Source organism: Equus caballus, chromosome 2 (genome assembly GCF_041296265.1).
Source record: "Equus caballus isolate H_3958 breed thoroughbred chromosome 2, TB-T2T, whole genome shotgun sequence".
NCBI classification, from domain to species: domain Eukaryota; kingdom Metazoa; phylum Chordata; class Mammalia; order Perissodactyla; family Equidae; genus Equus; species Equus caballus.
The window spans coordinates 103,374,995-103,402,711 of NC_091685.1; the positions used below are offsets into that span (position 1 = coordinate 103,374,995).

The 27,717-nt window shown below is 34.6% G+C and overlaps 1 long non-coding RNA gene across 4 annotated transcripts in view; it reads right to left on the reverse strand.

Moving 5' to 3' along the window:
* Positions 1-9,998, reverse strand: part of LOC111770384 (uncharacterized) — a 76,932-nt gene extending 66,934 nt beyond the window's left edge. For 2 of the 4 annotated variants that reach the window (XR_002803642.2, XR_011430768.1), the window contains exon 1: positions 9,841-9,998. This is a non-coding gene — a long non-coding RNA (uncharacterized lncRNA). The remainder of the gene's footprint in view (positions 1-9,840) is intronic. The other 2 variants (XR_011430765.1, XR_011430767.1) reach the window with 2 other exon arrangements.
* Between the last annotated feature and the right edge of the window lie 17,719 nt (positions 9,999-27,717).

A 27,717-nucleotide genomic window follows, 5' to 3' on the forward strand; every position in this document is an offset into this window, starting at 1 on the left:
TTGTATTATGTGACAGTTAAAATAAAATTAATATCAAGATAGTTTATCCCTGAACCATGAATAGAATTTTAACTTCATCTGAAAAGAAAATTTCTGAATGTAGAGAGCATGACTACAGAACTTGCCACTGTCACACAGGTGCCCTGTGCTTATTCATCTATTCACTCGGTTTTCTTCCTTTGTTAAGAGCAATTGTTATTGACACTCAGTGTCCATTAGAATCCCCTGAGATACTCTCAGAAAGTCCCAATACAAGCTCCACCCCAAATAACCAGAATCAGAATCTCTGGGCATGGAGTCCAAGAAATCTTTTGTTGGTGGCTACTATCTTTTTGGGTGACTTTGATGCAGAGAGGATATTGGACTACGGACATAGAGAAGTGACGTGTTAATACTAAAAAGGGAAAAATAGCTTCTTTCAAATTCATACTTGAAATCAAGCCTTCCATTCGTTTCTTGTGTGGCTTTCTTCACCGACGAAGAGACTTACCAAATAATTTTGGAAAACATGTGACTTGATCACGCTGCCATTACGAGATTATATAATAAACTTTTAAAGGAATAAAGCATTTAATTATTTTAAGAACTGAGTTCTTAATACAGTATTTATTTATGGAAATAGTAGCTTTGCCAGAGTGATATCGAATTAACAAAATAAGTAATATTTTTTTCTTAATTGAAGAAATGGGTCTTCCTAAAACTCGGTTTGTGAAAATGCTTACTGATTTTCAAATATGCGTAAACCCTACCGAGGCTAAAAACATATCTACATTGTTTCTTTATTTCAAGTTCCAGTTTAATGAAATGTCAAAAAATATTTGAAAATGTTTCATAGCAATGATTCCCTACACAGAACTGTATTAATGGGAAAACATTTGGGTCTTCTTCGAATTTAATGGGGCATTGTATAATGTTTAAATAAAGGGTTCTTTACAAAGGAGATCTCCTGCTGAGTCAAATCATATCTAAAAAGCAGTGGAAACCTGTCAATAATGCCCATGAGTCCTATAAAATGTTTTTATTCCTTTCATGGTACGTTATGCTTCATCAGATTCCTTAATCCGAGCTGAGGTTCCCGTTGGCATTCTGAAACAGCTCACCGATCAGTAATTTCTCTTCTAGCTGTGGCATGACAACCACAAATGCAGGTTATTCTGGGAACTGGGATTTGTTTCGCATAAATCTTATTTTAAAAATCATTTTCAAATGAGCTTAATTTAGATAGGAAAATTATTCTTCAAAGACATATGAAACTTGGTTTTTGAGTGTTTTTCTGAGTATAAGACCAAAATTGTCATGTGGTGGTGAGGGATTTCTTTGAGTAAAAAAAAATTGACACCATAAGAGAAATGACATGCTTCCCATTTTGGCTTTAATACCTCTTTAAAATGGCATTCGAAAAGAGAATGACAGACTACCGTTTCCACTGCGTTTTTTGGTTGTGCTTTAGATGACTTGTATTTCTTTTCAATTAGGCTCAGTGGCTTAGCACAAGGTTTAACTGATTCTGCCGACTGAAAGGTACTAATACTGAGGTGGAGATGGGAGGGGTGTCATCTTCTAGGAGATTATTGCAATTCTTTTTCCTAGGACAAGGGCTTTTCTTTGTAGCCTGTTTTCATGTTTTTCTTTAGAGAAATCTATGTGTGTGTAAATGATTTGGTTATTATTGCTATAGCAAGAAGATTTCAATGTTCACATACACAATAATTACAGAGTCTCTAAAGTGTCGCTTGGCTTTAAATTTATGTTCTTAAAAAAGTTTTTTCAGTCTTTATTAAATGGCACATACTGTTTATAGTGAGGATTCAAATAGTTTCAAAATAACAAAAGTACTAAAGTGATGAGAAAACAGCAAGTAATTTTGATGACGGTTCTTTCTTTAATGTGTCACTATTTCTAATGTGAATCAATTTTTCTTAATAGGTTTTATTAAGCTAATTTTTAAATTTATAATTCAACATTCTAAATTTCTGCCATGGATAAAAATAGGCGCCTTTGAGAGATTATGACTTGAAATATATACAGCTATACAAATGATGCTGCTAAGAGTTAAACAGCCACAATGTAGCTAAGATTGAATATTTTATTTTTAAGAATATTTAGCAGACACTTTAAAGTTGAAAGGAAAAGCAGCAAAAGACTCATAGGTCTTAAAATTAGACAGTTTCTCCCAAGGTGTTAAAACACAAATTTGTGTATGTGCCAGGGCATTAAATAACTTACTTTACTTTTCTCTTAGATATCTGACCCCTTTCCTGCTCCTCTCCTTTTTCTCTGCACACCTCACCACTCCCAACACAATCTTCCTTTCGAGGAGAAGAGTTATCCTTAAAATTTTTGGTTCTAGAATCCAAAAAGCTAGTTGGTATATATTATATGATTGCTATTTGTTATATTTTATTTATTTGAAATTTCCCAGGCAGTAGGTGCTACATTTGAGAAGCAGAAGAGTTCAAAAATAAAATAAATTTCTGAATGTATTAATGCCAATTTTCTCACTGGAACTAGAGTACAATCATTGTGGTATATACAGCTCAAATAGTAGTGGGACTTACTAATTTACTAAAAAAAAACAGTGAGTGTGTGTGAGTTTCAAAAGTTGGTAAAAGCGTGTCAGGACTTATAATTCTTCATCTAATAAAAATTATTTTCCTACTCGTATCTTCAACATAAATTTAGTTTCCTTCATAAAGCTAACCAGAAACATTTTGCTAGAAAGTAACTAGCTTTAATGTGTTCAAAGATGTTATAAAAAATCTTCATAAGGAATCACAAAGATATTCTAGGGCTCTCTAGAACACTGTAAGAGATATGAGAATAGAATGCACCGTGGTCATGTTTAGAAATATTTTTTACTGCTTTGGCAACAAAATATACTAGGTAATAGAAGGTGAGCTTTGTTCTTTTTGCTAATTTTCATATTTTAAATGCCTTTATATTTCTTCTTTTGCTTCTGCGCTTCTCAAATAAAGGGAGAAAGTGCATAGCTTTGCTCAGCTAATCAATACATCTAACAGTGAAATTCAATTAATAAAAATAAAATAGACTCCAATAATATTCTTAATTTTAAGTGGAAAAAGATATCATTGACAATTCTGTCACATTAATAGCCTATCTATTTCCACATTATGTCTGTTTTAAGAAGGGAAGATATTTTGTTTTCTTTTGTTGTGCCCTTTTTATGGCACCAAGTATATACATATTTGTGGGCCAAAAGTTTATATAATTCAACTCATTCACGTTTTCATCCAAATCTCAAAACCAAATCTTGAGGATATTTTCTTGATTACTAAAATACTTCATGTCTTCAGATTTGAAAAAGAAAAAATCAAAAGAACTCCATTTACAAATTCGCCCGTTTGCCAAATCGGTCCTGTGGACGGCCGGGGAAGGTAGAGGGACTGGCTGAGTGTAGGGTTATTGTCTCTGCCACGCTTGGGCTATATGACATTCACACTGATGATGCACTCAAAGAGACAGCTGTTAAAAAAGTAAACTGAGGCATATTAAAAATTTTAAGTTTACTTGAGCAAAATACAATTCGAATAGGGGACTGCCAACAGAAAGTGGTTAGGAGCTCCAGCACAGGAACTTGGGGGAGAGATTTTATAGAGAAAAGCGGAAGCAAGGTAACGAACTTATTGATTGGCTGTAGTTCAAAGCCTATTTTCTTGTTTGCGATTGGTTGTCCTGAGGTTTCAATTTCGTAACCTTGAAGCACTCATAGGCTTAGGTTTTGCTTTGCTAAGTAGCTACCTGGGCATCAAAGTCATCTCAGTCTAAGGGCCTCTTTGTTTAATTAAATTAACACAGGAAATACTTTCTTACCTTCACCTCTTGCTTTCACCATTGCTGACAAGTTATTGATCTTCTAAAAATGATGTATGGTTGTAATATGATATAAATTAAACAGTCACATCTAAATTTACTTTAGTAATTTTTTTACGAATTAAAAATAATACAGTTATGTTGTGTTATATTTGTAAAATACAGAAAAGCGTCAAGAATCTTTTTTGACTATCTCACTATCTTGAGTTCACTATAAACATTTTGGTGTCTCGTTTTAGTCTTAAATGTATAGATATGTGGCAACATCAGAGAAAGAGATAGAGATAGGGAGAAAGTGAGAGCGCAAAAACATGCACATGAGAGAGAAATTAAAATCCATCTAGCAAAGCTTAGGTGAATTCCTGTTGCCACTGAACCAAAGGGGGCTAAATAATGTTGCTCATGCAAGAAGCAACTTGTTTAAAAATAAAAGGACACAATTAAAAGCAACTGGTTTTAATAAGTCAGCCAGAGAAAAAGAAATGTCATATAATCTCATTTATGTGGAATCTAAAAATCAAAGCACAAGCTCATAAATTCAGAGAACAAATTGGTGGTTGCCAGATGTGGATGGTAAGGGGTGGGCAAAATGAGTGAAGGGGGTCAAAAAGTACAAGTTTCCAGTTATAAAATAAATAAGCCCATGGGGATGTAATGTACGGCATGGTGGCTAGAGTCAACAATACTCTATTGTATATTTGAAAGTTCCTAAGAGAGTAGATCTTAAAAGTTCTTATCATAAGAAAAAAAAATTATAACTATGTGTGGTGATGGTGTTAATCAGACTTATTATGGTGATCATTTGCAATATATACAAATATTGCATCATTATATTGTACACCTGAAACTAATATAATGTTATATGTCAATTATATCTCAATAAAAAAAATCAAGCAATTGCTCATATAATTTCAAATGTAGTGGTCATATTACTAACTGGTATTTGATTATCCTTTTAAGTAATTTTAAAATATATAAACTTATGAGGTCAGCAGTCACAAAAGGGTCTCATGCCTCAGATTATTACTCTGTTAAAATATTGTCTGTCCCTTTGAATGCATCACCAATATGAATTTCAAATATTCTGTGCATCACAGACAGAATGCTATGTATTTGCCACATTTTTCTCTTCCTGGGCATAGAGAAAGGTGACATTTTCTGGCATTCCATGTGATTAACCTGGTAAATGGGATATAATCAAATTTAACAACAGACATGATTCCTGCAGGTCTCTCTTCTGTGCAACAGTGACCACAGACCATGTTTTGAGATGTCGGAGAATTTACACAACACCCTGAATCTCTGAGTGACCATGTGGATTAGTGTGCCACCTCCAACAATTGCACCTGTCATCGAGGATGGAATATACAAAGTGAGTGAGAAATAAGATTTTCTCTTGTTAAGCAATTGAGATGTCATATTTAATTGGTTATCAGAGCATAAACTAGACTATCTAATATATACAGCATGTAACTCAAACATATTACCCAAATTGAATAAAAATATAGCTAACAGTACTCCTGTTACATTGTTCTTTTAAAAGAAAGCATTGTCTCTGAGTGATAATAGTGCGTTAATGTAGGTTCATCAGTTGAAACAAATGTGCCACTTGGTGGATGATGTTGATAACGAGGAGGGCTGCGCATGCCCGGGACCAATGGGTATATGAAAAATCTCTATCTTCCATGCAATTTTGCTGTGAACTTAAAACTGCTCAAAAAAATAAAGTCTACTAAAAAAACTGAACAGAGAAAACACCCATATTATATATTTAGCTATACTTTTTGTTGAATGCAATATGTTAATAGAACATTTATTGAGGTTTATAAATATTAAATTTAGAGAATATCCTATATAATGTTTTTCAATTGCTTTTTATACTTACTGTATAATTACAAAATCCCCAACTCGTTAAATGTTCTTATAAAATACAAACTTTATTGTTGCATAGTTTTTGATTATATTGATGTATTAAAATCTCCTATTTATAGACATTTAATTTGGTTAAAATTTCTTGCTGTTTTAAGCAATGTCAAGATGGACTATTGTATATCTTCTGTGAATACATGTCATTATATTTATAGTAAAAAGGATTATCATAACATTTAAGAAGCAGTGTAATACTTAGATACATTGCTCTTTTAGGCAAATATGCTCATTATGTTCATTGCTTTTATGATGGATTATAATATACTCATGCTTCAGTAATATGCACCCAGTATATTTTTATATTTTGAAAAACATTATATGACTCACATTTCTTTACTATTAATTCCATGCTACCATTAATAGCATTTGGATTAATTGAATGTGACTTCTAAATAATGTCTATTTGTCATTAACAACACTAAAATACACCACTATGTATTCTGTCTTACTATAACTACATAAATCATGAATAGTATTATTTTTCAATATTGTTTTCATAGAAGATACATTTCAGAAAAACAGTTTTAATAAATCATATTTGTAAAGAACTCCTCAATACAAAGAGTGAAGTAAAGATGAACATACTTAAGTACACTCTCTCTCAAAAAAAAAAACCTCCAAAGAATAAAGAGAGAAAATCATCTCCATCTTCAGTGACATGATCATCACCAACAAACTTTGAAGCATAATTGCCAAATATTAGAAAATGTAGAATAACGTAAAAGTGATGAAAATTGGCATCTGGTTCTTCAAAACCCAAGAGCAGAGATTTTTCTAAATGTACGTTTTTATAATACTGAAAAGCCTTTCCAAATGAATGGGTTGAAGTGGCCGGGGATTAAGCTTCTATTTTATTATTCACCACTTAACCTCCTACCTAAGGTAAACTGTTAGAAGAGAAGTGAGGTGAAGCAGGAAGAAGTTCAAAATAAAACACAGATCACTGAATGAGCTTTTTGTTAGGCATAATATCATTTTGAAAGTTGTTGAAAATGAAGGGATCATGGGCCCTTCCATGGCACAAACAACATGTCATTTTGTCTAACGTGTGCTCAAGATTAAAATCATAAGCTAAACCTAAAACAAAGAATCTGAATTGAAATTTGTAATCCTGTTTACTCCTACCCCAAAAACATTCTTTTGTTGTTGGTTTGTTTGTTTGGTTTTTTGGGGAGAAGATTAGCCCTGAGCTAACTGTTGCCAATCCTCCTCTTTTTTTTTTTTTTTTTTTTTTTACTGAGGAAGACTGGCCCTGAGCTATCATCCATACCCATCTTCCGCTACATTATATGCGGGCTGCCTACCACAGCATGGCGTGCCAAGTGGTGCCATGTCCGGACCTGGATCCTAACCGGCAATGCCCAGGCTGCCAAAGCGGAACGTGCATACTTAACCACTGCTCCACTGGGCCAGCCCCCCTGAAAAACATTCTATTCACACAATTCTTCATCAAATAGCTGACCACAATAAAAAAGGCGTAATAACCACAAAGCAACTGCATGGTTCCTATTACGGGTTCAACTGTGTTCTCCAAATAGACATGTTCAAGTCCTAACCTCTAGGACTTCACAATGTAAACTTATTTGGAAATAAGACCATTCAGATATAATTAGTTATGATGAGGTCATACTAGGATAGCATGGGCCTTACTCCGATCTGACTGGTGTCCTTATAAGGAGAAAATGGCAAGTGAAGAGACACAAACACCAAGGGAGAAGGTCATGTTACAATGGAAGCAGAGATGGATGTGCTGTAACCGCAAGCCAGGGATTGAGAACCATTAGAAGCTAGATGGAAGCAAGGAAGGACTCTCCTCTACCATTTTCAGAGAGAGCATAGCCCTGTTGACACCTTTTGGGATTCCTAACCTCCCAAACTATGAGAAAATAAATTTCTATTGTTTTTCTAGCCACTCAGTTTGCGCTACTTTGTTACAGCAGCTCTAGGAAACTAATACAGGACCTATGCATAAAATTTTTATAAAATAAGGAAAGAATTATAATATGAAGTTATTAGCAATAGCTAGTTAACAATAATTTTACTTCTCTATTTTCTCAATGCACTTAAAATAGATATTTCTATGAATAAAAATAAGAAATTATAAAGCAACAGAAATGTAAAAATATTTAAAATCAGATAAATCATACTTTCAGTCTCAGTGAGAATGAGAGAGGAAAAAAGGAAGATGAATCATATTTGGTAAAACCTATTTCTTCTTCAGGAGTTGAACGGAAGTTGCTCATCGAAATATAAGGACAGGAGACAGAGCTTGCACCTGAGATCCAGTACAATATTTCTGGAATGACATAAAGCCTTTAAAATTAGTTGTTTATCAAAGAATGCATCACTTATGATTTTAACCATAGCTGATTAAATCACAAGCATTTTGGTAACATCATGGAAAAGAAAAAAAAATATTTTCTTCTTAGGCTTTATTTGGAGGACTTTCTAAAAGTAGGTTTGGGCAAAGAAGTAGGAGACGAGGCGGCGCTAAAATTGTCGGAAAAATATCACTGGACACGTAGCTGATTCTGAAAAATACATTAAAGGGTAGTAGTGGAATCCTATCTATCTTTTCTTTAAAATTACCCTAACACCTAAGAAAAATGTTGTAAGAACCTATTTGTGATTGTGCATCTGAATAACATTTATATTTATCCATTTATAAAATCTCTACGTTGTTATTCTCAAAGGCGTTATTTCCTTAAAATAAAATCCAAAATGGATGCAATGATCTGTTAGTCTGAAAATACTTATTAAAATAACAATTAACTCTGCATAATTTTAGAAGTATTTAAACTGATAATTAAGAATCTATTGACTAGCTCTGGAAGTTCTGTGGTAGGTCAAGTTTAGAGTATTTGCTGAGCCTAATCAGGCTGTTTCATGATCCATCATATTTATACTTTTGGGACTATTTACCTTATTCACATGTTGAATTAGATGCCACTAATGTTATTAGCTATGTCAGCTACTTTTTCAACTTGCTAATTGTCTGTAATATCCTAATTAGCATGTCTGCAAAAATGTGCTGCTCTATTGTTTCTGCTTCTTAAACAGAAAGTTTCCTAATTAATAAAATTAAATTGTTCTCCAAAAGACATATTATTTATAATTTTACATCTTCTTTAGGTATTTTTATAATATTAGTTTGTATTACTTTTTGAGAGTAGTCTTTCTTTTCATCGCTTCTGTGTTTGCTTATTTTAATAATCAAAAGAACATTACATTGCCCACTAATTCATTAATTTACTTATTTCACAATTGTTTCTTATATTTCTGTAGTACCACCAGTATTGTTTTAATACAGAGAATTAGAAATATACACCACATGATTTCTTCTCTCAAAGAGCTCAGAATCACCTAAGTGCTAAATAAAGGTAAACATGAGTGATTTTATGATTTTAAAAGAGTATTAACTGCCTGTGATTAAGGAAGATTGACTTACAGAGGTAATACTTGATCTAATCCTGAAGGGATGCTTTAGAATTAGCTTGGCACAGAAACAGGAAAAATACAGCGTTTTCTGATTATTTTATGCAGCTTGGCATTCCTGGGTATGAGATGCAAGTGAGGTTATTCTGAGAGATGATAGCAAAAGACACACACAACACTAGAGGACATTTTGGAGGTTACAGGCAGCCATCCAAGTACATTCAGTAAGTAAATTTTGTTTAGATTCACAGTTTAGCAATAGATCTCTGGTCAATCAGTGTTAGCCGAATTGAAGAAGTTGAAAGGAGAGATGGTAATAACAATTAAGAGGCTATATTGTAGTTGCAGGTCCAAAATCAACAAGCTGAAAGAGGAGGAAAAAGTAGATAATTAGTGTAATAAACTTTCCATGAGGAAATGGAGGAGTTGGCAATGATAACACACAGAGCAACTTGGTATAACTGTAGAAATCCTAAGTAAATAAGCAGATCTGGGGATGAATATATTATCAATAATAATAGTAATGACACTACTAGTAATAATATTCGCTAATAGTGATTTCTGACTATATGGTAGACAATGTAATAACCATTGTATAATATTTGAAAATATATATTATTAATATTCACTAAGTACACAACTCACCATTTCTCTATACATTTTGAACCTATGTTCTTTTAGCCATTGTCTTGCGGTGAAGAAGTCATTAGTCTTAAAATACTAATTTACTTTATTGATCATTTAGTTGGTCTTATGAGGGCATTTTTCAGGTGTGCTTTATCTTTCTGTAAATGTAGTGAGCCAAATTATAATCACTCTTTATGACTAAAGGCATGATGCAACAGTGTGTTTTCAGCAAGCCATTGATGGGGTGCAGGACATGTTTGAAGGTTAAGAAACAAGTGTTGTTAAACCAAAATATTAAATATGTGTTGTATAAAATAAGAGAAAGTACAGGTGCAACAAAAAAAATATGGTCACATCTTCTTGGGTAGTGGAGAAATAAAGAACATAGAACATGAAAGCATCAAAGCTTCACTTAGAGAACTGAAAATGGCTAGAGAAAAGAACATTTTAGAATCGGTGATCACTAAATTTAAGTTGTTCCTGAGTCCTTCTCTATTTCCCTGTCTCTATTTCCCTACTTCTATTACCCTCCCACACTCTTAGATAATAATTATATACCTCTACTCTTTTTGCACTTCTCTTCCCCACCCTCACTCTCAGGTGAATGGCTTTGCTGTATATTTCACTGAGAAAAAAATGGATCAAATCAAAAGAGAATTCTCATAACTTCCCTCCACCATAACTGCCCCTCGCGCTTGCATCTGGTTTCATATATTTAGCCTATTCTGTTACTATGGAAGAATTTTCTGCTCCTGTGTACAGCAGCTGCCACCCTTGCTTACCAGACCATGGACATTATTTTAGCTTTCTCTTTTTCTGTTCCTGCATTCTCTACGATTCTTTATCTCATAGATTTTTCCCATGATCATAAAAATTTTTCTATTTTCCACTAAAAACTGAAATTAAAAAATCTCTCTCTTAAACTCTATTATCTTTCACAGATTCTCCTTCTTTCTTTTAGGTAGCGCAAAATACCTCAAAAGAGATGTCTATAGTCGATGTCTCCACTTGCTCTCTTCTGATTTTCTGCTGAAGCATCTCCAAGCATTTATTTCATTCTAACATTCCCTTAAAATGTCCTTGTCAAGCTCACAAAATCCAGATTTCAATTATTAGTGTGAATCAATCTTGACCTATTATAGCAAACAACACTGTGGTCATGTCCTTCTGACTTCTGTTCTAATGTACAACATTCTTATTCTTTACTTTGGATCAATCTCATTTTCTCTCCCTTTTGCAAAATTTCCTGTTTATCGCCAGACCTTGATATTTTAGAGTGTCCCAAAGATGTATTCCTGCATCTTTTTACTTTACACTTACTTTCATAATAACCTCCACTTCTATCATGACTCCAAATACTACTTATACAAAGACTTCTTTTTTGGTCATTCATCTAATTGCTTAAACGTCATCTCCTCTTGGGTATCTAATAGGCTTTCCAAATGTAACATGTTCAAAACCAAAGTCCTTAGTCTACCTCCGCTCCTTACTCTGAATAAATAAAACTGCTTCTCTCACATTCCTCCTCTTCATTAAAGACAATTCTTTCCATTCTATTGCTTAGGCTCAAAACTGGAATCCTCATCGATTCTTTTCTTTTACTCCCATCCAACATCCAATTCCTCTACAAATTCTATAGGAACTTCCTCCAAAATATATTTAGAATCTGCTACCTCTCTCTTCTAAGCTACCACTTTTTCCGAGCAACCTTTATCTCTTGCTTTTGTTATTTAATATCTCATAACTGATCTCTTTACTTTTGCTTTTGCCCTTCTCTTAAATTTATTTTCAAAAAGCAGCCATGGTGATCTTGTTAGTAATTAGGACAGATCCTATTACTATTCTGATCAAAACTTTCTAAGTCTCCCATTTTCTCAATGCAAAACTAAAATTCTTGCAGTGCTTTTCTTGGCTCTTCATGATTTGGTGTTGGGATTATGTAGGCAGACTTCTTGCTCTTCTTAAACACAGCAATAACATTTCTAGCTCACAGTGTGTGTATTTTCATTTTTGTTTGCCTGAATGTCTCCTGACCCAGGTTTATACAAGGTACACTTCCTCATCCTTCAGTCCTTACTGAAACATCGTCTTCTCAATGGGCCTTTTTTGACAACCCTGTATGAAATCGAAGCCTTCCTACCATCCCCCAACATTCCACATCTATCTTCTTTGCTTTATTTTTCTCCTCACATTTATCACTATCTTATTCACTATGTGTTTTAGTTATTTTTTATTTTTATTGTCTGTTTCCCCCCCTTGAAGACAGGAATCTTTGTTTCTCATATTCATTGCTCTATTCCTGGTATCTAGATTAGTCTTCACTTAGATAACATACTCAATATATATTTGTTAAATTAATGGATGACTACATGCATTAGGGAATATTTTAAATTTGAGAAATTCAGTTATACAGCTTGTTCATAAGTCACATTATCAAATTTAATTCTAAAGTCTGCCCTGTTTATAAATATAAAGGAAAAAGAAACACAGAAAAGAAAGAATGGAGGATAAAAGGGAGGAAACGCAAAGAAAATAACAGAAAAGCGAACAGGCCTTCATTATTGGGCTAACTCTAGCAAGTGTGATCTTCTCAAAGGTTAACCATTTTACTTACTTTAAAACCTTCACTTGTATCCCAGGGTACTTAGAATAAAATCCAAACCCCATATCCTGGCTTGCAAATGTATACAGAATGTGCTTCTTCCTGATATTATATCATTTCAGCACTTGTCACTAGGTTTAAGCTACCAGCCTTTAAGTTCCACAGATATACTTATTTCATCCCACTTAGTGAAGTCTTTCTTATCCTCCCGGCTCAAGGTTAAATGTCATCCCCTGAGAAAGGTCTTTCCTCACCACTCAATTTAAAGAGTTCACTTAGTATGTCTATGCCACATCTCCTTGATCTATTTCTGTCATGATCTGCCAATTTATCGTATTTGTATTTATTATCTGTCTCAATTGAGTGGAATTTGAGCTCTATGAGAGCTAATTGTACCTATTAATGGCTGGACTCCTTGGAGCTTGGAATTCAACATAATCCATTGATAGAATCTACGTCCTGAATCTACTAGAGGCAGACAGACTATCAATTCACCTTCCAACCTTGCTCAACCACCTTGAAGATAGGAAGAAGCAGGAATATACTGATGAATGAAAAAAAAGTGGGGTGACAGAGAGGGAAAACCTTGTTCTACCGAGAGAGTGTACATTTCTGGTCATAAATCCTGGTATGCTAGAAATTTCACTTTCTTTATTCCCTTCAAATCAGCTATGATGCTTAACTGCTATTTTTGTAAGAAAATGCTTTCTTATTTCCTCCCACCCGACTTTAAAACGGCTGTTTGAAATGTGACCCTCTTTGTAAGTTAGAGGATTCCAATATTTAGTTTTTACTTACAATGAAAGAAAACATCAAAAAAAGTTTCCCATTATTGCACCTTTAATTTTGATATAAACTATATAAATAATTTTGGCTTAGGAAAATCTAGACATAAGAGAATGAAGACCATTAAAGTATGTTGATTAAGCTGTTATTCTGCAGTTCTGGTATTGACTATTTGCAGCATAAATGGAAAATGAACACAATTCATGTGTATTCATGATAATTGCCCAAAAGAAACAGGCTCTGAGTTTATAAAGCTGATTCTGTTCACAGCAAAAATAACGATGAAGCATTTTAGATACTCAATTTGTGCCTATTCCTTATAATACCAGTTATTTTAAAACTCAAGTGTTTTAGTATGTCTGGTATCTGCCTAAAAGCATAAGGGATATTTCAGAAATATCAAATAATACCATACTTTTTGAATAAAAGAATTCTGTCATACAAAGCACTTACCATTCAGCATAAGAACACAAAAGAATTTTGAGATTTCAAATGGAAGTCTATTTGAATGGGAAGAAAAATCACACAAGTATATTTTTTCCTCAACAATAGATATACAGTGTAAATACATTCTGCTCTATTTATGGATTCACTTAGATTATAATTTATATTTCTTCCTTTTAAGTTCAGTTTTTTCTTTCACAACTAATCTTAGTTTTCTAAGTTTAAAATGTTTAATTGTGTATTTTGAACTGTTTGTAAATGCATGCTTTAATAACAGAATACTGAATTACCTGACAGAGATAGTGATCATATTATGAAAGAATTTATTTCCTTATGAAGGAATGCTTTGAGAAAAAATAATATAAGAAAACTTGTGAATTTGAGTTAGAAAATTTCTTGATGCTTGCTGCATCTATCTTCCCTGTCACATATAGAAGGATCTAGTTATAGACTTACATACAGTTATACACAGAATGCTCTAAGCCCATTCTGAAAGAGGCTACTCAGATTCTTTTTCTATCCACTGCAGTTTGTGGGTAAGTCTCTTTCAGCAGTCACTGGTTCAGACTTTGCTGCTGGGTTTTTGGATTGCATAAGGTCAATTCCATCTAGAATCAAGAGTTTCAGGAATGGAGTGGCCAGCCCCATGGCTGAGTGGTTAAAGTTCCATATGCTCCTCTTTGGCAGCCAGGTTCATGGGTTCAGATCCCAGGCACAGACCTACACCACTCATCAAGTCATGCTGTGGTGTAGACCCACATACAAATTAGAGGAAGATTGATGCAGATGTTAGCTCAGGACTGATCTTCCTCAAGCAAAAGAAGAGGAAGATTGGCAACAGATGTTAGCTCGAAGCTTATCTTCCTTAAAAAAAGTAAAAATTCCGGAATGGGTCTGGATACCCCTATAAGGCATTAGTCACAATATTATCTACTGACTTTCTCATCTGCACCAATATGGCCCAGCACATAAAGCTTGATCTCATTCTAAATTTTTCCTCTTTTGTTCCTCTTTTGTTTGATTACATTATTTTGTACTGGACTCTTCCCCTCAAACATTCATGAATCGCCTTCATCCCAATGGTAGTTCATCACTAAGAAAGAATCTCTTCGGATTTGTCCCTGATGCTCCAGCATTTAGTTTGGTACTATCTAATTCCCTAGCTTATGGTGAAATTTAAGTTATACGAATGAGTGTCCTAGATTTTCTTCAAATTTGGTATTTTTCTGTTGTGCAGAATTCACTTGAATACTGCTTTCTGAATTAAAATTGAGACCACTACAACCCCAAACTCCCCACCACAAACACAAACACAATCAACTGCTCTTTCAAGAGATAGTAGCTGTTCAGTGGTCAGTTATTTTCCCATTGCTCTTCCCCAAAGGAAAGCATCACCCACTTCTAGCATGCACTCAGTCTTTTTCATCCATTCTGTCAACAACTGGGAATAACTTAAACCTAAGCCTCTCTGAATTGTAACACAATTCTAAGTCCCCATGGAAAAACTCAAAGATTAGGCATGAAATAAGTATTTCTTATACCCTTTCTGTTATTGTCCATAGGCTAAAGTTGCAATAACTAGCAAATATGACAGGAAAATCTCAGGTAGAGATCTTTTTTCAGGATGGTATCAAAAGGTGCCATATACAATCTGGCTTTTATCTTGTAAGTCAGATAAAGAGACACTTAGTGTACAGTTCAGTTAATTTCACTTTCACTTGCAAGTAATGAGGACTTTTAATGATTACACAATAGAAGCCTTGTTAGTGGCCCCTCGGTTGGTTCGGTGGCTTAAGGAAGTTATCGAAGACTCAGATATTTTTATTTGAATACTCTCTCTTCCTCAATATATTGACTTTGAGTCCCTTACATATATAGAATAAATGGAAGCTACTATGAAAGAGAAACAATTACCGTTCTTAGAAATAAGGAATTATCACAATTTTTAATTAGATAGATAAGAATTATCCTGGGAGAAGGAGGAGAAGGAAAGGAAAACGAAGAGGAGAGGACTAAGTAGGGACCTGAAGAGAGGAAGGCGCAGACGGAGTCTTCAATATAGGGGCCAAGTAGCAGAATGAAAAAGCTTCCGAAGATGAACTGTGTTTGAATGTGTGAACATCTTTACCTCCTTCCAAATTATCATCCGTGGAAAAACTGCCATTCAGCAGCTCTAGATACAGGTTAACATCTTCTAGGGGCAGGGAGTTCGGAAGAGTCTTAGGCATTAAAGTGTACAAGGAGAAGTACCTACTCCTAACTAAAGTGGGAATGAACAGAGCTGAACTTTTCTGAGAGCCAGTAGTGAACTCACTGGTGTTATGCTTTGGACACCGTATGAGATATTGCTGTTTAGTAAATCTGGCTCCAATGTCGCTGTTGCTATTGTCATAGGCATAAAAATATCTTTATAACCATTGAGCATAATTTAAAATCAATATTAGATGGTTAGAAATGTTGATAGTAGTGGTACTTACCTATTATGATTAGTAGGGAGGATATTGGAAGTATCTTTAAAATTTGAGTCCTCAGAGTCATATGCAGTGTGGAATTAGGTGTAAGAGCAGTATAGTTGGTCTCCTACAGTGTTTAATAATGTCCCTGCGAGATTGGTGATAGAGCATCCACAAAGACTTTGATGACAAAGATGATGACTTACAAGTAATTCGCAAACCCATCCTGACCCCAAGGTGGCATTCTTAAAAGATGACTCCACTTATTAGGCAAGATGGCCTGAAACTGGTTGATGTGCCCATTTTTATGAAGGAATCCTGCTCAGAACCACCCTGAAAAATAGGTCCAATCTCAGGTCAAACACAGAGCAATGATTTTTTCCTATTACTGAGGAAGATTTTATCTGAGACTATTGTCAGTAAGTGCTATCCTGCGCTTGGTAATGCACTTTTTGCATCATGACAGGTATCACTCAAGAATCACTCAGTCTGAGAATCTAAGAACCACAGACTCTAAGAACCGTTCTGTGCTGATAGACTTTCAGGGATGTTCTGACTTGTGAAAACTAGAATCTGATTACAACCCAGTTCCCACTTAGGTTGTTAACAATCATAGTAAAGAATGACCACAACATATTTATGCATCTTTTGTTTCTTCATTTAACAAATATTCACTTGGCATCTGTGATCCAGTATACTGTTTTGTGTTGGGGATGCAGCAGTAAACAAAATAGCAAATAATATCTTCTCTCATGGAACTTACAGTCTAGTAGTGGGGACAGAGAAATAAACTCATAAGCAAATGCTCAGAGTATCCAAAAGTGAAAAGTCATTTAGAGAAAAATAAATGAGGAAAAAGTGAAAGGGAGTGTGTGTGTGTGTGTGTGTGTGTCTGCAGAGGTTGCTGTTTTATATAAGGTTGTCAGCGTAGTCCTCCCTAAAAGGTCATATTTGAGCTGTAAATTGAAAGAAGAAACTAACGAGGGATATGGCTCTTTTTTTGATTTTTTTTTTTTTTTTTTTGATTTTTGAGGAAGATTAGCCCTGAGCTAACTGCTGCCAATCCTCCTCTTTTCGCTGAGGGAGACTGGCCCTGAGCTAACATCCATGCCCATCTTCCTTTACTTTATATGTGGGACGCTTACCACAGCATGGCTTGCCAAGCAGTGCCATGTCCGCACCAGGATCCGAACCAGCGAACCCTGTGCTGCCAAAGCAGAAGGTGTGAACTTAACCGCTGTGCCACCGGGCCAGCCCCTATATGACTCTTTCTTGAGACTGTTTTCCAGGCAAGGGAAAGCGCAAATACAAAGACCCTATGATGAAAGCCTGCTTGATGTATTAGTGGAACAGGAAGGTGGTCACTGCAGTAGGATGCTGGGAGCTGTCAGCCTACAAGTTAAGCCTCTGCCTTGTGACATGGTCCGGGAGAGAGATGAGGGGACGCACGGCGACCCTCAAGGGAATCTACCAGGCTGCCCCTGCAACAAGTCTCCCTGGTACTTTTGACTTTCCTGCTTCTGCTTACTCTGTTCTGCACCTGGGGTTATTTCAGGGGAAGTCACCCAGGCCCTGGGAATGAGAATGATACAATACAGTATTCTAGGAAAAGTTCTGGGGAAAAACATCTTCTAGGGAAAGAACATTCTGACCTGTCCTTTGGTCGGGTAAAGCGGTGGGAGTGGAGAGAGAACAAAGAAACCTGTGGCCCCCACAGATCTCTCTAGGAGGACGGTGGTTGCCACGGCCCATTGAGTCAAGAGGCCGCTGGGGGTGGCCTCCTTGAAGTAAAGGATTGCAGAAGCTTGACTCCCCCCAGGCCTACACACAATCAATTGCTCTCAGGACTATTGTCTACCTTGCAATCAATTACTCTTAGGACTATTGTCTACCTTGCAAAAACCCGCTTACGCGAGCCAAAAATATGTATTGGGACTGTTTCATGAAATCATCCTTGCATATCCTGAGCCCTATATAAATCATACATACACAAAATAAAGTCAGACTTGGACACCAAACTCCTTGTCTCACTGCCTCCTCCTTCGCCTACGCCGTCCATCCCTCAGGAGACCCTGTTCCTGCTGGGGCTGGACCCCGGCAGTAGGAGATGACTGGACAAGAGAGAGCATTAACATGAGATAAAACTAAAGAGAGAGCAGGGCAAGGCATTGTAGGCCAGTGAGGGAACTCTGGTTGGAATGTGAAACCATGGGAGCATTTGGAGAAAAATAATGATCTGCTCTGATTGACCATTTTAAAGTCACTTTGATTATCCTGATGAAAATATATTATCAGGTTATAGGCGTAAACGCAAGAGGACAATTTTTAAACCATTTTCTCCCAGCCATCTAACTGAGAAATAAGATTGGTTTGGATGTTGATTTGTCATAAAAATGGTGAAAAGTGGACAGATTCTGTGTGTTTTTTTGAATGTAGAATGTACAGAGTATGATGATGGATTGAATCTGAGAAAGTGAGGTGCCAAAGATGACTTCCAGATTTTCAAACTGGGAATCTTGAAGAATGACATTTCTATATCCTAAAATGAAGAAAAATGCGGGAACAGGTTTTGGGCTTATCAGTTAAGATTTAGATATGTTAAATTTGAGGTGCCTGATGTACATATTCAAGTGAAGATGTTAAGCAAGTGGTTGGATATGCAAGTTCAAAATTCAAGGAAGTTTTCTGGGCTGGCAATATAGATTAGGGTGTCATCATCATGTAGATTTAAAGCCACTGGAGTCAATGAAATTACCTGTAAGAAAATAAAGAAAGTTCTTGTGGCTGAATCTTGGGACACTCACACTCATGCAGGCAGGCGAAGAGAACAAAGTATCGAAGGAGACTGAGAAGGACAGGCCGGTGAGATAAGAAGGAAACTGGGAGAAGGGGTTTCTGGAAAAGTCAATTATGGGTAATGTTTCAAGGAAGAGGAAGTGATCAACTGTCTTGAATGCTACTTACAGTTCAAGTAAGATGAAGACTAAAATTGACTGCTGTATTTACCTGGAGGATGTTGGTGATCCTGGGAAGACATATTTTTCCAGGAAAGCTATGTAAGGCTCATTAAAATGGATTCAAGAGAGAATGGAAGAAGAGGAATGATCGACCTTCAGTATATACTCCTTCTAGGAATTGTATTGTATGCAAGAAAGGCAAAAAGGAAAAAGAAATGTATGGAGTCTTGAGGAACCTAATGAAATAAAGGTCCAGCTTTTCTGTAGAAAGAGTTACATACTAATCATAATGTAGAAAACTACATGCTAAAAATAAACATTAAGACCTCATGACATTTTAATTACATATATTTCAGCCACAAAAAAATTCAAATCAAAAACCAGAAAACTGTAAATAACGAAGTAATCTTGGAGTAATGGGATAGACATCTGGTGGAAGAGTCTTGAAATATGTTCTGTAGCTACCTAAACCCTAAAGTATATCATTTACATATAATGTCCCCTATACTTTGAGGCTTGACTGCAAATAAACACAAACCGAGAGAAAGTGCAACATTGTGATTTATAAGAAATATATATTTGGTCATTCAGTTGATGGAAATATATTTTGCATAGATATATGAACTTCTCTGATGGTTCCCCAAGAATTTCCTGAGCGATAAGAGCAATGGGAGCATCTGTTTTCATAATATTTGGTCTCTTGTCCTCAGTTCCTGAAATTGCTTCAGAGCCATAAAGGTAAAATGGATGTCTTGCTATTCATAACAAACCCCTTTTGACCACAACTGGGTTTATGTGAATGAAGGGATTTTTGGAAAGCACCTAGGGATGGAGTTGCGTTGCCGGGGCACTCAATAGTGATAGAGGGTTGGAACTTTCAGTCCCATCCCCTGATTTCTGAAATGAGCAGACGGGGCTGGAGGTTGAATCAATCACCAGAGCCCAATGATTTAATCAATTATGCCTATGTAATAAAACCCCCAAAAGGACCAGGTTCAGAGAACCTCGGTTAGTGAACACCTGGGAGATTTGGGGAGAGTAATGTGCTTGGAGAGAGCATGGAAGCTTTGTGCCCTTTCCCTAAGCCTTGTCCTATGCAGCTCTTCCATCTGGCTGTTCCTGAATTATATCCTTTTATAAGAAGCCAGTAATCCAGTTAGTAAAATGTTTCCGTGAGTTCTGTGAGCAGATTTAGCAAATTAATTGAACCCAAGGAGGGGGTCTCCTCATTGAACCCTCTCATCTATAGCCAGTAGGTCAGAAGCACAGGTGACAACCTGGACTTGTGACTAGCGTCTAAAGTGACAGGATGCAGTTTTGTGGGACTGAGCCCTTAACCTGTGGGATCCAACACAATCTACATGGAGACAGTTATCCAGGTAGATATCTCCAGGTAGATAGCGTCAGAATTGAGTTGAATGGTAGGACATCCAACCGGCATCATGGGGAATTACTTGGTGTGGGGAAAAACCTCCACACATTTGGTGACCAGAAGTGTCAGAAGTGAATTGTTCTGTGTAAAAGTAAAGGAAAAACACAGGAGGAGGATCACTGTAGGCTTTTCTGATTGAGAGAGAGAGAGAATTCAGGAAACATGGAGTAAATTCAGAACATTTCAAAGAAAAATATCCTCCTGCTGTCTACTATTTCTAAACCATTGTCTTGTAAACTATGAAGAGGTGATCTGAGGAAAAGTGATTCTATAAATAAATAAGTGTGAGGTTGCTGAGTGAGAATGTACTTGATAAAAAAGATAGATAATGAAGACAGAAAGTCCCTCATTCCCATCTGTACTGGATTAGATTGCACCTAGAATGCAGGGCTTCTGTGCAGGCAAGGATGGGCAAGCATCAGTCTGCAAGGCTCAAAATGACCTTGACTACCTAGAAACGAAGCTGTGAGATCCACCTTTGGCTGGGCAGAAACTTTATCACGTTTTTTTTTTTTTTCTAGATTCTACTTTTTCAAGGACTCTTCTGCAAAAGCATTAGTGAAGATTCTTTGCTGTATTCTGTGGCCTGACCTCTGTTCTTGTTCTAAATTTTCTCTATTTACATATAAGAAAAGGGATATAAATCAGTACCTGAGAGATAGTCATCATCTTAAATCAGAAGAAGGATTTTCAGAAATGTTCTCTTTTTTTCTAAAAATGATTTTCAGTCTCAACCATTACTGCTTTCAGAACAGCCCCTTCATTAAATAACTATGCAATCTATTTTTTTAAATAATTCAAGAATGTTATGATCATTTATTAAAGTGCTGTACAAGTATTTTCCTACTCTTCTATTATTTTTAGGTTTTTAAAAATTATTTTTCGTTGGGTTTCCTTCAAAGTTAGTGGCACATGTCATATGGCTAATATTGCTAAATAAACGATTTATGAAAAAATGAATTATTGCCCTACCAATGTTTTTCTTAATTAATATTTAATTTGAAATTTTAGATAATTTAGGCAGAGTATGGGATTCAGTTTTTTTCCTTCTGTAGTATTTTGAAAGACTTTCTAAGTAAATATATAATATTATAATGATATGAATTTGTTTTCTTAATTTTCTTATTAACTATAATATCTTTTCAGCATTTAAGATGTATCAGCTACCTATGATTTACATACTAATTATTTGCAGAGCTTATATTTATGTGTAGGTATCAGGTAAGATCTGTACATTTCTTCCCGGTAATGCTTTCTATGTCATGATTATTTCTTTCTCATGGAGAAACCTAGATTTTATTTCTTTTTCCTGGAAAAAGCTGAATATGCATAATAGCTGGATTTTCTTGATATTAGAGAAAATGCATTTTCCCTCAAATTCACTTCTGGATACCATGTTAGGAAATGATAAAAACAATGCAATCTGGACGTAATGCAAAATACTTACTAAACAAATAATTGTAGTGAACATATACCTCTCTCTATGTTCTACCTTTATAACCACAAAAGGCAATTTTTAAAATTCTGAATTCTATCTAGAAGATTATTTGGCAAAGAGTTATTTAAGATATTCATTGTTTTATATACGTATTCCTTAGATCATGAAAATAAAATATCAAAGGCTAACATTTGTGTGAATAAATATATATATCTGTATATTTTTTTCTTTTTAAAGATTTTATTTCTTTCCTTTTTCTCCCCAAAGCCCCCCGGTACATAGTTGTATATTCTTCATTGTGGGTCCTTCTAGTTGTGGCATGTGGGACGCTGCCTCAGCATGGTTTGATGAGCAGTGCCATGTCTGTGCCCAGGATTCGAACCAATGAAACACTGGGCCGCCTGCAGCGGAGTGGACGAACTTAACCACTTGGCTATGGGGCCAGCCCCTAAATATATATTTTTAATAGTAGGAAAACAATAGTATGCTATATAGGAAAGAATTAGTTACTAGTATATAATGAAAGCTATATTGAGACATTACAAAAGTGAATGAAAGAAATCAATGAATTGTTTAGATGAGGAATAAGGAAAATCTCCCGAACTGAGATAATTACCACAGAGACTTGATTAAATGATTTCATTCCTTGCACAGCACAAAAAGTTTTTTTCTATAAAAGATAAATCCGTTGGGAAGATTCTAATGTTTAATTATGCAAGTAAACTGTCTCTTTAGTAACAGAAGTTGCAAATAAAATTTCAAATACAAAATAAAGTTAATTTTATCAGATTTGTATGCAGCTCTTTTCATTCAAATTTCGCTAGGAGGATTTAAAATAAATTTATTTTAACAACAATATTTTTGACAATATTCTCTTATTTGTATGATGATGTTTGTATACTAACATAATTCGGCTTTTCTATGGTATCAATATATAAACAAGCACATTAAAATACAAAGAAAAACATCAACTAAGCCTCAAACCAAAAATTTTCTGTTGAGCAATTAATTAGGAGATAAGATCACTTACAAATTTAATAACAGAAGGAATGGTGTTTTATAGTTTCTAAGATAGCTTAATTGATTAGAGTACACAGATATTGAGTCTATCATGATTTTTCTCTATACTCTAACTGCAGAGATCAATTACTGTTAATCATTTAACATACGTATCCTCTTTAATCCATTGAAAGATACATCATTCATTCATGTCTTTATTCAATCATTTAGTTATCCAAATATTTATTGGCTATTTATAAGTCAACAAAAATATCCAATGGCAAGCACAAACAAATATTGATTGCCGTTACAGAATTTATAGTCTAGTGGGACAGACCATCAAATGACTGCATTATAAATGTAAAATTACAGCTCAATGGAATAACCAATAATTGCTATGGAAAAAGTTATATGATGAAGAGGCTGGTAAGATTTGATCTCGGGAAGGAAGAGTTAATAAGAATTAATGAATAAACACAAGCAATACACACACACACACACACACACACTATATAATGGGAGCCATTTAAGTTTAAGTTACATTCAATTTACCTTTAAATGTAAATTCCATACTTTTAAGTGTATGATGAAAAACAAACTATTTGCACACATCTTAGTTCAGGCTGCTATAGCAAATATCATAGACTGGGGGACTTAAACAACAAACATTTATTTCTCACAGTTCTGGAGGATGGAAGTCTGACATCAGGGTGCCCATATGGTTGGCTTCTTGATGAGGGCCCTTTTCCTGGTTTACAGATGGCTGCCTTCTTGCTGCGTCCTCACATGGCGGAACGAGAACTAGCTAGCTTTCTGTCCTCTTCTTATAAGGGCACTGATCCCATTCATGACTGCTCCATCCTCACGACCTAATTGCCTCCTAAAGGTCTCACCTCCACATACTATCACATTGGGATTAGAATTTCAACATATGACTTTTGGGGGGACACAAACATTCAATCTATAACAGCACATAATATGCAATATGTATTAAACATAAAAACATATACCTTCTCTTTCTCTATGTTCTGCCATTATAACCATATAAAGCAACCCTTTAAATCCTCAACTATCTTAAAAAGGAAACCATATGGCAAATAGCACTTTAAATATAAATATATATGTTTGTATATAAATTATACATGTAAATTTTAAACACAAATTTTATATAATTTTAATATGTTACCTATATGCATAAATGTAAAAAATTATTGGAAGGACTAAATGGACAAATGCCTCTATGATATAAGACATATGCATTCAAGGAATTAAGAAAGAAAATATAGTGGTATTGCATGATTTTGGTATTTCTCTAAGGCACCTTAGAAATTTTACATCAAACGTAAGAACAATGAGAAACTGCTGAAGTATATTACAGAGAAGTTACTCTAACAATTTGATCCTTAAAAAAGATTAATCTTAAGCTGAAGTTTAGAGAATGAATTGGATTAGATCAAAAGAAAATGAGTAGAAAAGAGATAGCTATAAATTGAATTTGGAAAGTGGCAATAGATTTGGACTTGAGAGATATATAGGAGGAAATCAGAGTGTTCTTACTGATTGTATAAGGAGAAAGGAGGAACAAAGACTTTTCAAAAGATGCCTTAATTCCAACTGCATAATCTTCAATGTTACAGTCTTCATAAAAATATCTTGTCTTTTACATAAACATAATATTAAAACATTTCATGTATAAATATCTGGCCCATCGTCCACTCAGATCTCTGGTTATATGAGTGTATAGATAACGATATCATTCATTGTGTAGAATTAGGTAATATAATGCAAAATTTATACTGGAGCACTGTTTTCAATTACATAATTCTGGAGTATTTACAAACCAAGCAGCATGTGGTGCTATATACAAAGTAACATATACGCCACTTTACTATGTAAACTATTTCATTTTGTTTCATAACTGTTATGGACCCATCCAGTGTTTACTGATATGCAAGGTTAAAATATTAAAATTTAATATTTCTTAAATGTCATACTATTTCACTAGAGAGTCTGCATGCAGGAGTCAGAAAGTCAGTATTGCAAAACTGCTAAATTGCAAATTTGGAGCCAAACTCTGTGTATTTGAATCATGGCTGCCAGTTACACTAAACGATCTTTGCAAGGAACTTAAAATTTTTAGCCCCATATTTCAAACTTAATAAATCAATATATACAAGATTCTTAGAGATGGTACCCTGACTATTGAAAGCAATAGTCAACATGTAATGATTATTAGTTTTTTAATCTTCTCCATGATGTCTAAGATAGCAAATATGGTGCTATGTGTTTCACCTACTACATAGCACGGTGGATATAAGCTGTCAATTCTTTTCTATTTTGATCTACCCTAGAAGCCAAAAATAAATTTACTTTTCTCTATCAAGATGTTCATTATTCTTGGACGGGAATGCCTCAAAGATACACAAAAAAATCCTTGTTTATTCTTCTAAATTATCAAAAAAAAAATGCCTAAATTTTACTATTTCCTCATACTCTTAACTTAAATCTCAATTCTGTCACTGGTATCATAATGTTCACTTTTATTGTAAGTCGTTTTTTGCAATATAAGACCACACAACCTCTATAGTGAAATGAAAATTATAGCTACCTCAGATGATTACTTATGACATACATTACTTTAGGTTGGATAACAATTCTCAAGTAGGCCATTTACAATTAGAAAACACTTCTGGGCATCATCTGACCTCATTGATACCGGATATTGTGAGGTGTCTTGCTTGTTAGGGATCATGCTTTAGAACTATGATGTGGGTCACCTTTAAACTTGGTTCAGAACTCCAGTATTTGAATCTTCTTGATCTCTTCCCATTTTCTTCAACACCTTGAGTCGACTGCTTAAGGAATTTGTTTTTAACGTTTGATGCCTTTTTCCTGTTCAATACAATTAAATGTATAAAATTTTATGTAAGTTAAATGAGCTCGATTCACAAATTCATTATTGCAATTTCTCAGAATTTTTTATTTTCTTTCGCAATGTAAATTTAATTAGTATATAATTTATTTTCCAAAGAAATAGCATTCATTTTGTTAATAAGATTTTTTTGTATTGATTACATCAGAGAAGATTGTGTAGTATTCATTCTTTGGAATTTCAGAAAACTTTGCCTATTTTAATTCAGTTCAAGTCTTCTAAAATAGAATGTATTCTCTTTTCAGGATATTAAGGCATAATTTATATGAAGTAGCTTGAGCTCATTAATCGCATGTTTTATGTTATAAATTTATCTTTTATCTGCTTGACTTATCATTTTATAAACATGTATTAATGTCGGTAGCTAAAAGTTTATTTCTCCTTGAAGTTCTATCAGTTTTTGCTTGAAATTACTTAACATGAGTTGCTGAATTTCTATATTAAAATGTTTATATAATTTTGTCTATTGTTCCATAAACTAGCACAGGATGTATTTTATTTTTCCCTAGATTTTATTTTGTCAGATGTTGAGAATATTACCCCTCATCCTTATGATTCATTTTTATCTGATGAATATTTTTAAATTCATTTATTTAGAATTTTTTCATATCTTTTTGATATAATTATATATGATATATTGTTAGAACTATTATTTTTATCACATTTGAGACCTATCTTCTACTTGACGATTTTAAAACTCACATATTTATTAGAATTACTTATAACATCTTACTTTATTTTTTCAAGTATTGTATTTTTCTTTCTATCTTTCATGTTTTCTGTTGGATTTAGTGCTAGTAGAATCTGTTCGGACTCCTAGCTACCCTGCGGACAGCAGAGTGGACCCTGCCCAGTCTTTTTGCACCATCCTCTCACTTCCAGCACTGTTTCAGACAATGCTCCGCTGCTATTCATAGAGTTTTCATCGTCAGTTTTTTGGAAGTGGATGAACAGGTCCTTCTTCCTAGTCTGTCTTAGTCTGGAAGCTCACTGAAACCTGTCCACCATGGGTGACTCTGTTGGAATTTGAAATGCTGGTGGCATAGCTTTGAGAATCACAGCAACATGCAGCCACCACAGTCTGACAACCGACAGACCGGTGGCGTGGTTCTCTGACCCACAGTAATGCTTAATTGCCTTTATTGATGTCTTGAAATTATCACAAATACTTTAGTATATGACCCTAAGATGTCTCCTATGCAAACTCTTTACCCTAGCTAAATTGTCCAGATTTTTAGTTTGGGGTTCTTAAGATTATTCATTTCCCTTTTCTTTTATTAGTTAAACTTTTCTTTTTTTTTCTTTAGATGATAGTAAACTTATAATTCCTAATTTCAAGTGTGCCTTGTATTTCCAGTCCATTTATTTGCCCATTTCAATAACTCACCTACAACTTCTGTTTCCCCTAACCTTCAAAATTTTCTGTTCTATTCTTATTCTCAGGTGATGACCTATTTTCTATTTCACCAGTTCATTGACAAAAGTGAAGTAATGCGATTTTGATATGAATTGCAATGAAACTATAAATCAATCTAGGAAGAATTGGCATCTTAAAAACATTGACTCTTCCAATCCATATACACAGTGTATCTCTCCATTTGTGCAAGTTTATTTGATTTATTTCAGCATTGTTTTATAGTTGCCAGCAAACAAACATGCACATCTTTTCCTAGATGTATCTTTATGTATTTTGCAGGTTTTAATGCTTTCGTAAGTGCTCTTTTTCATTCAATTTCAATTTCCAATTATGAGTGATAATATATAGAAATAAAATTAATTTACTATTTGACTTTGTATGTTGCAGCCTTACTAAGTCATCTATTAGTTTTAGTAGCTTATTTTGCAGATCCTT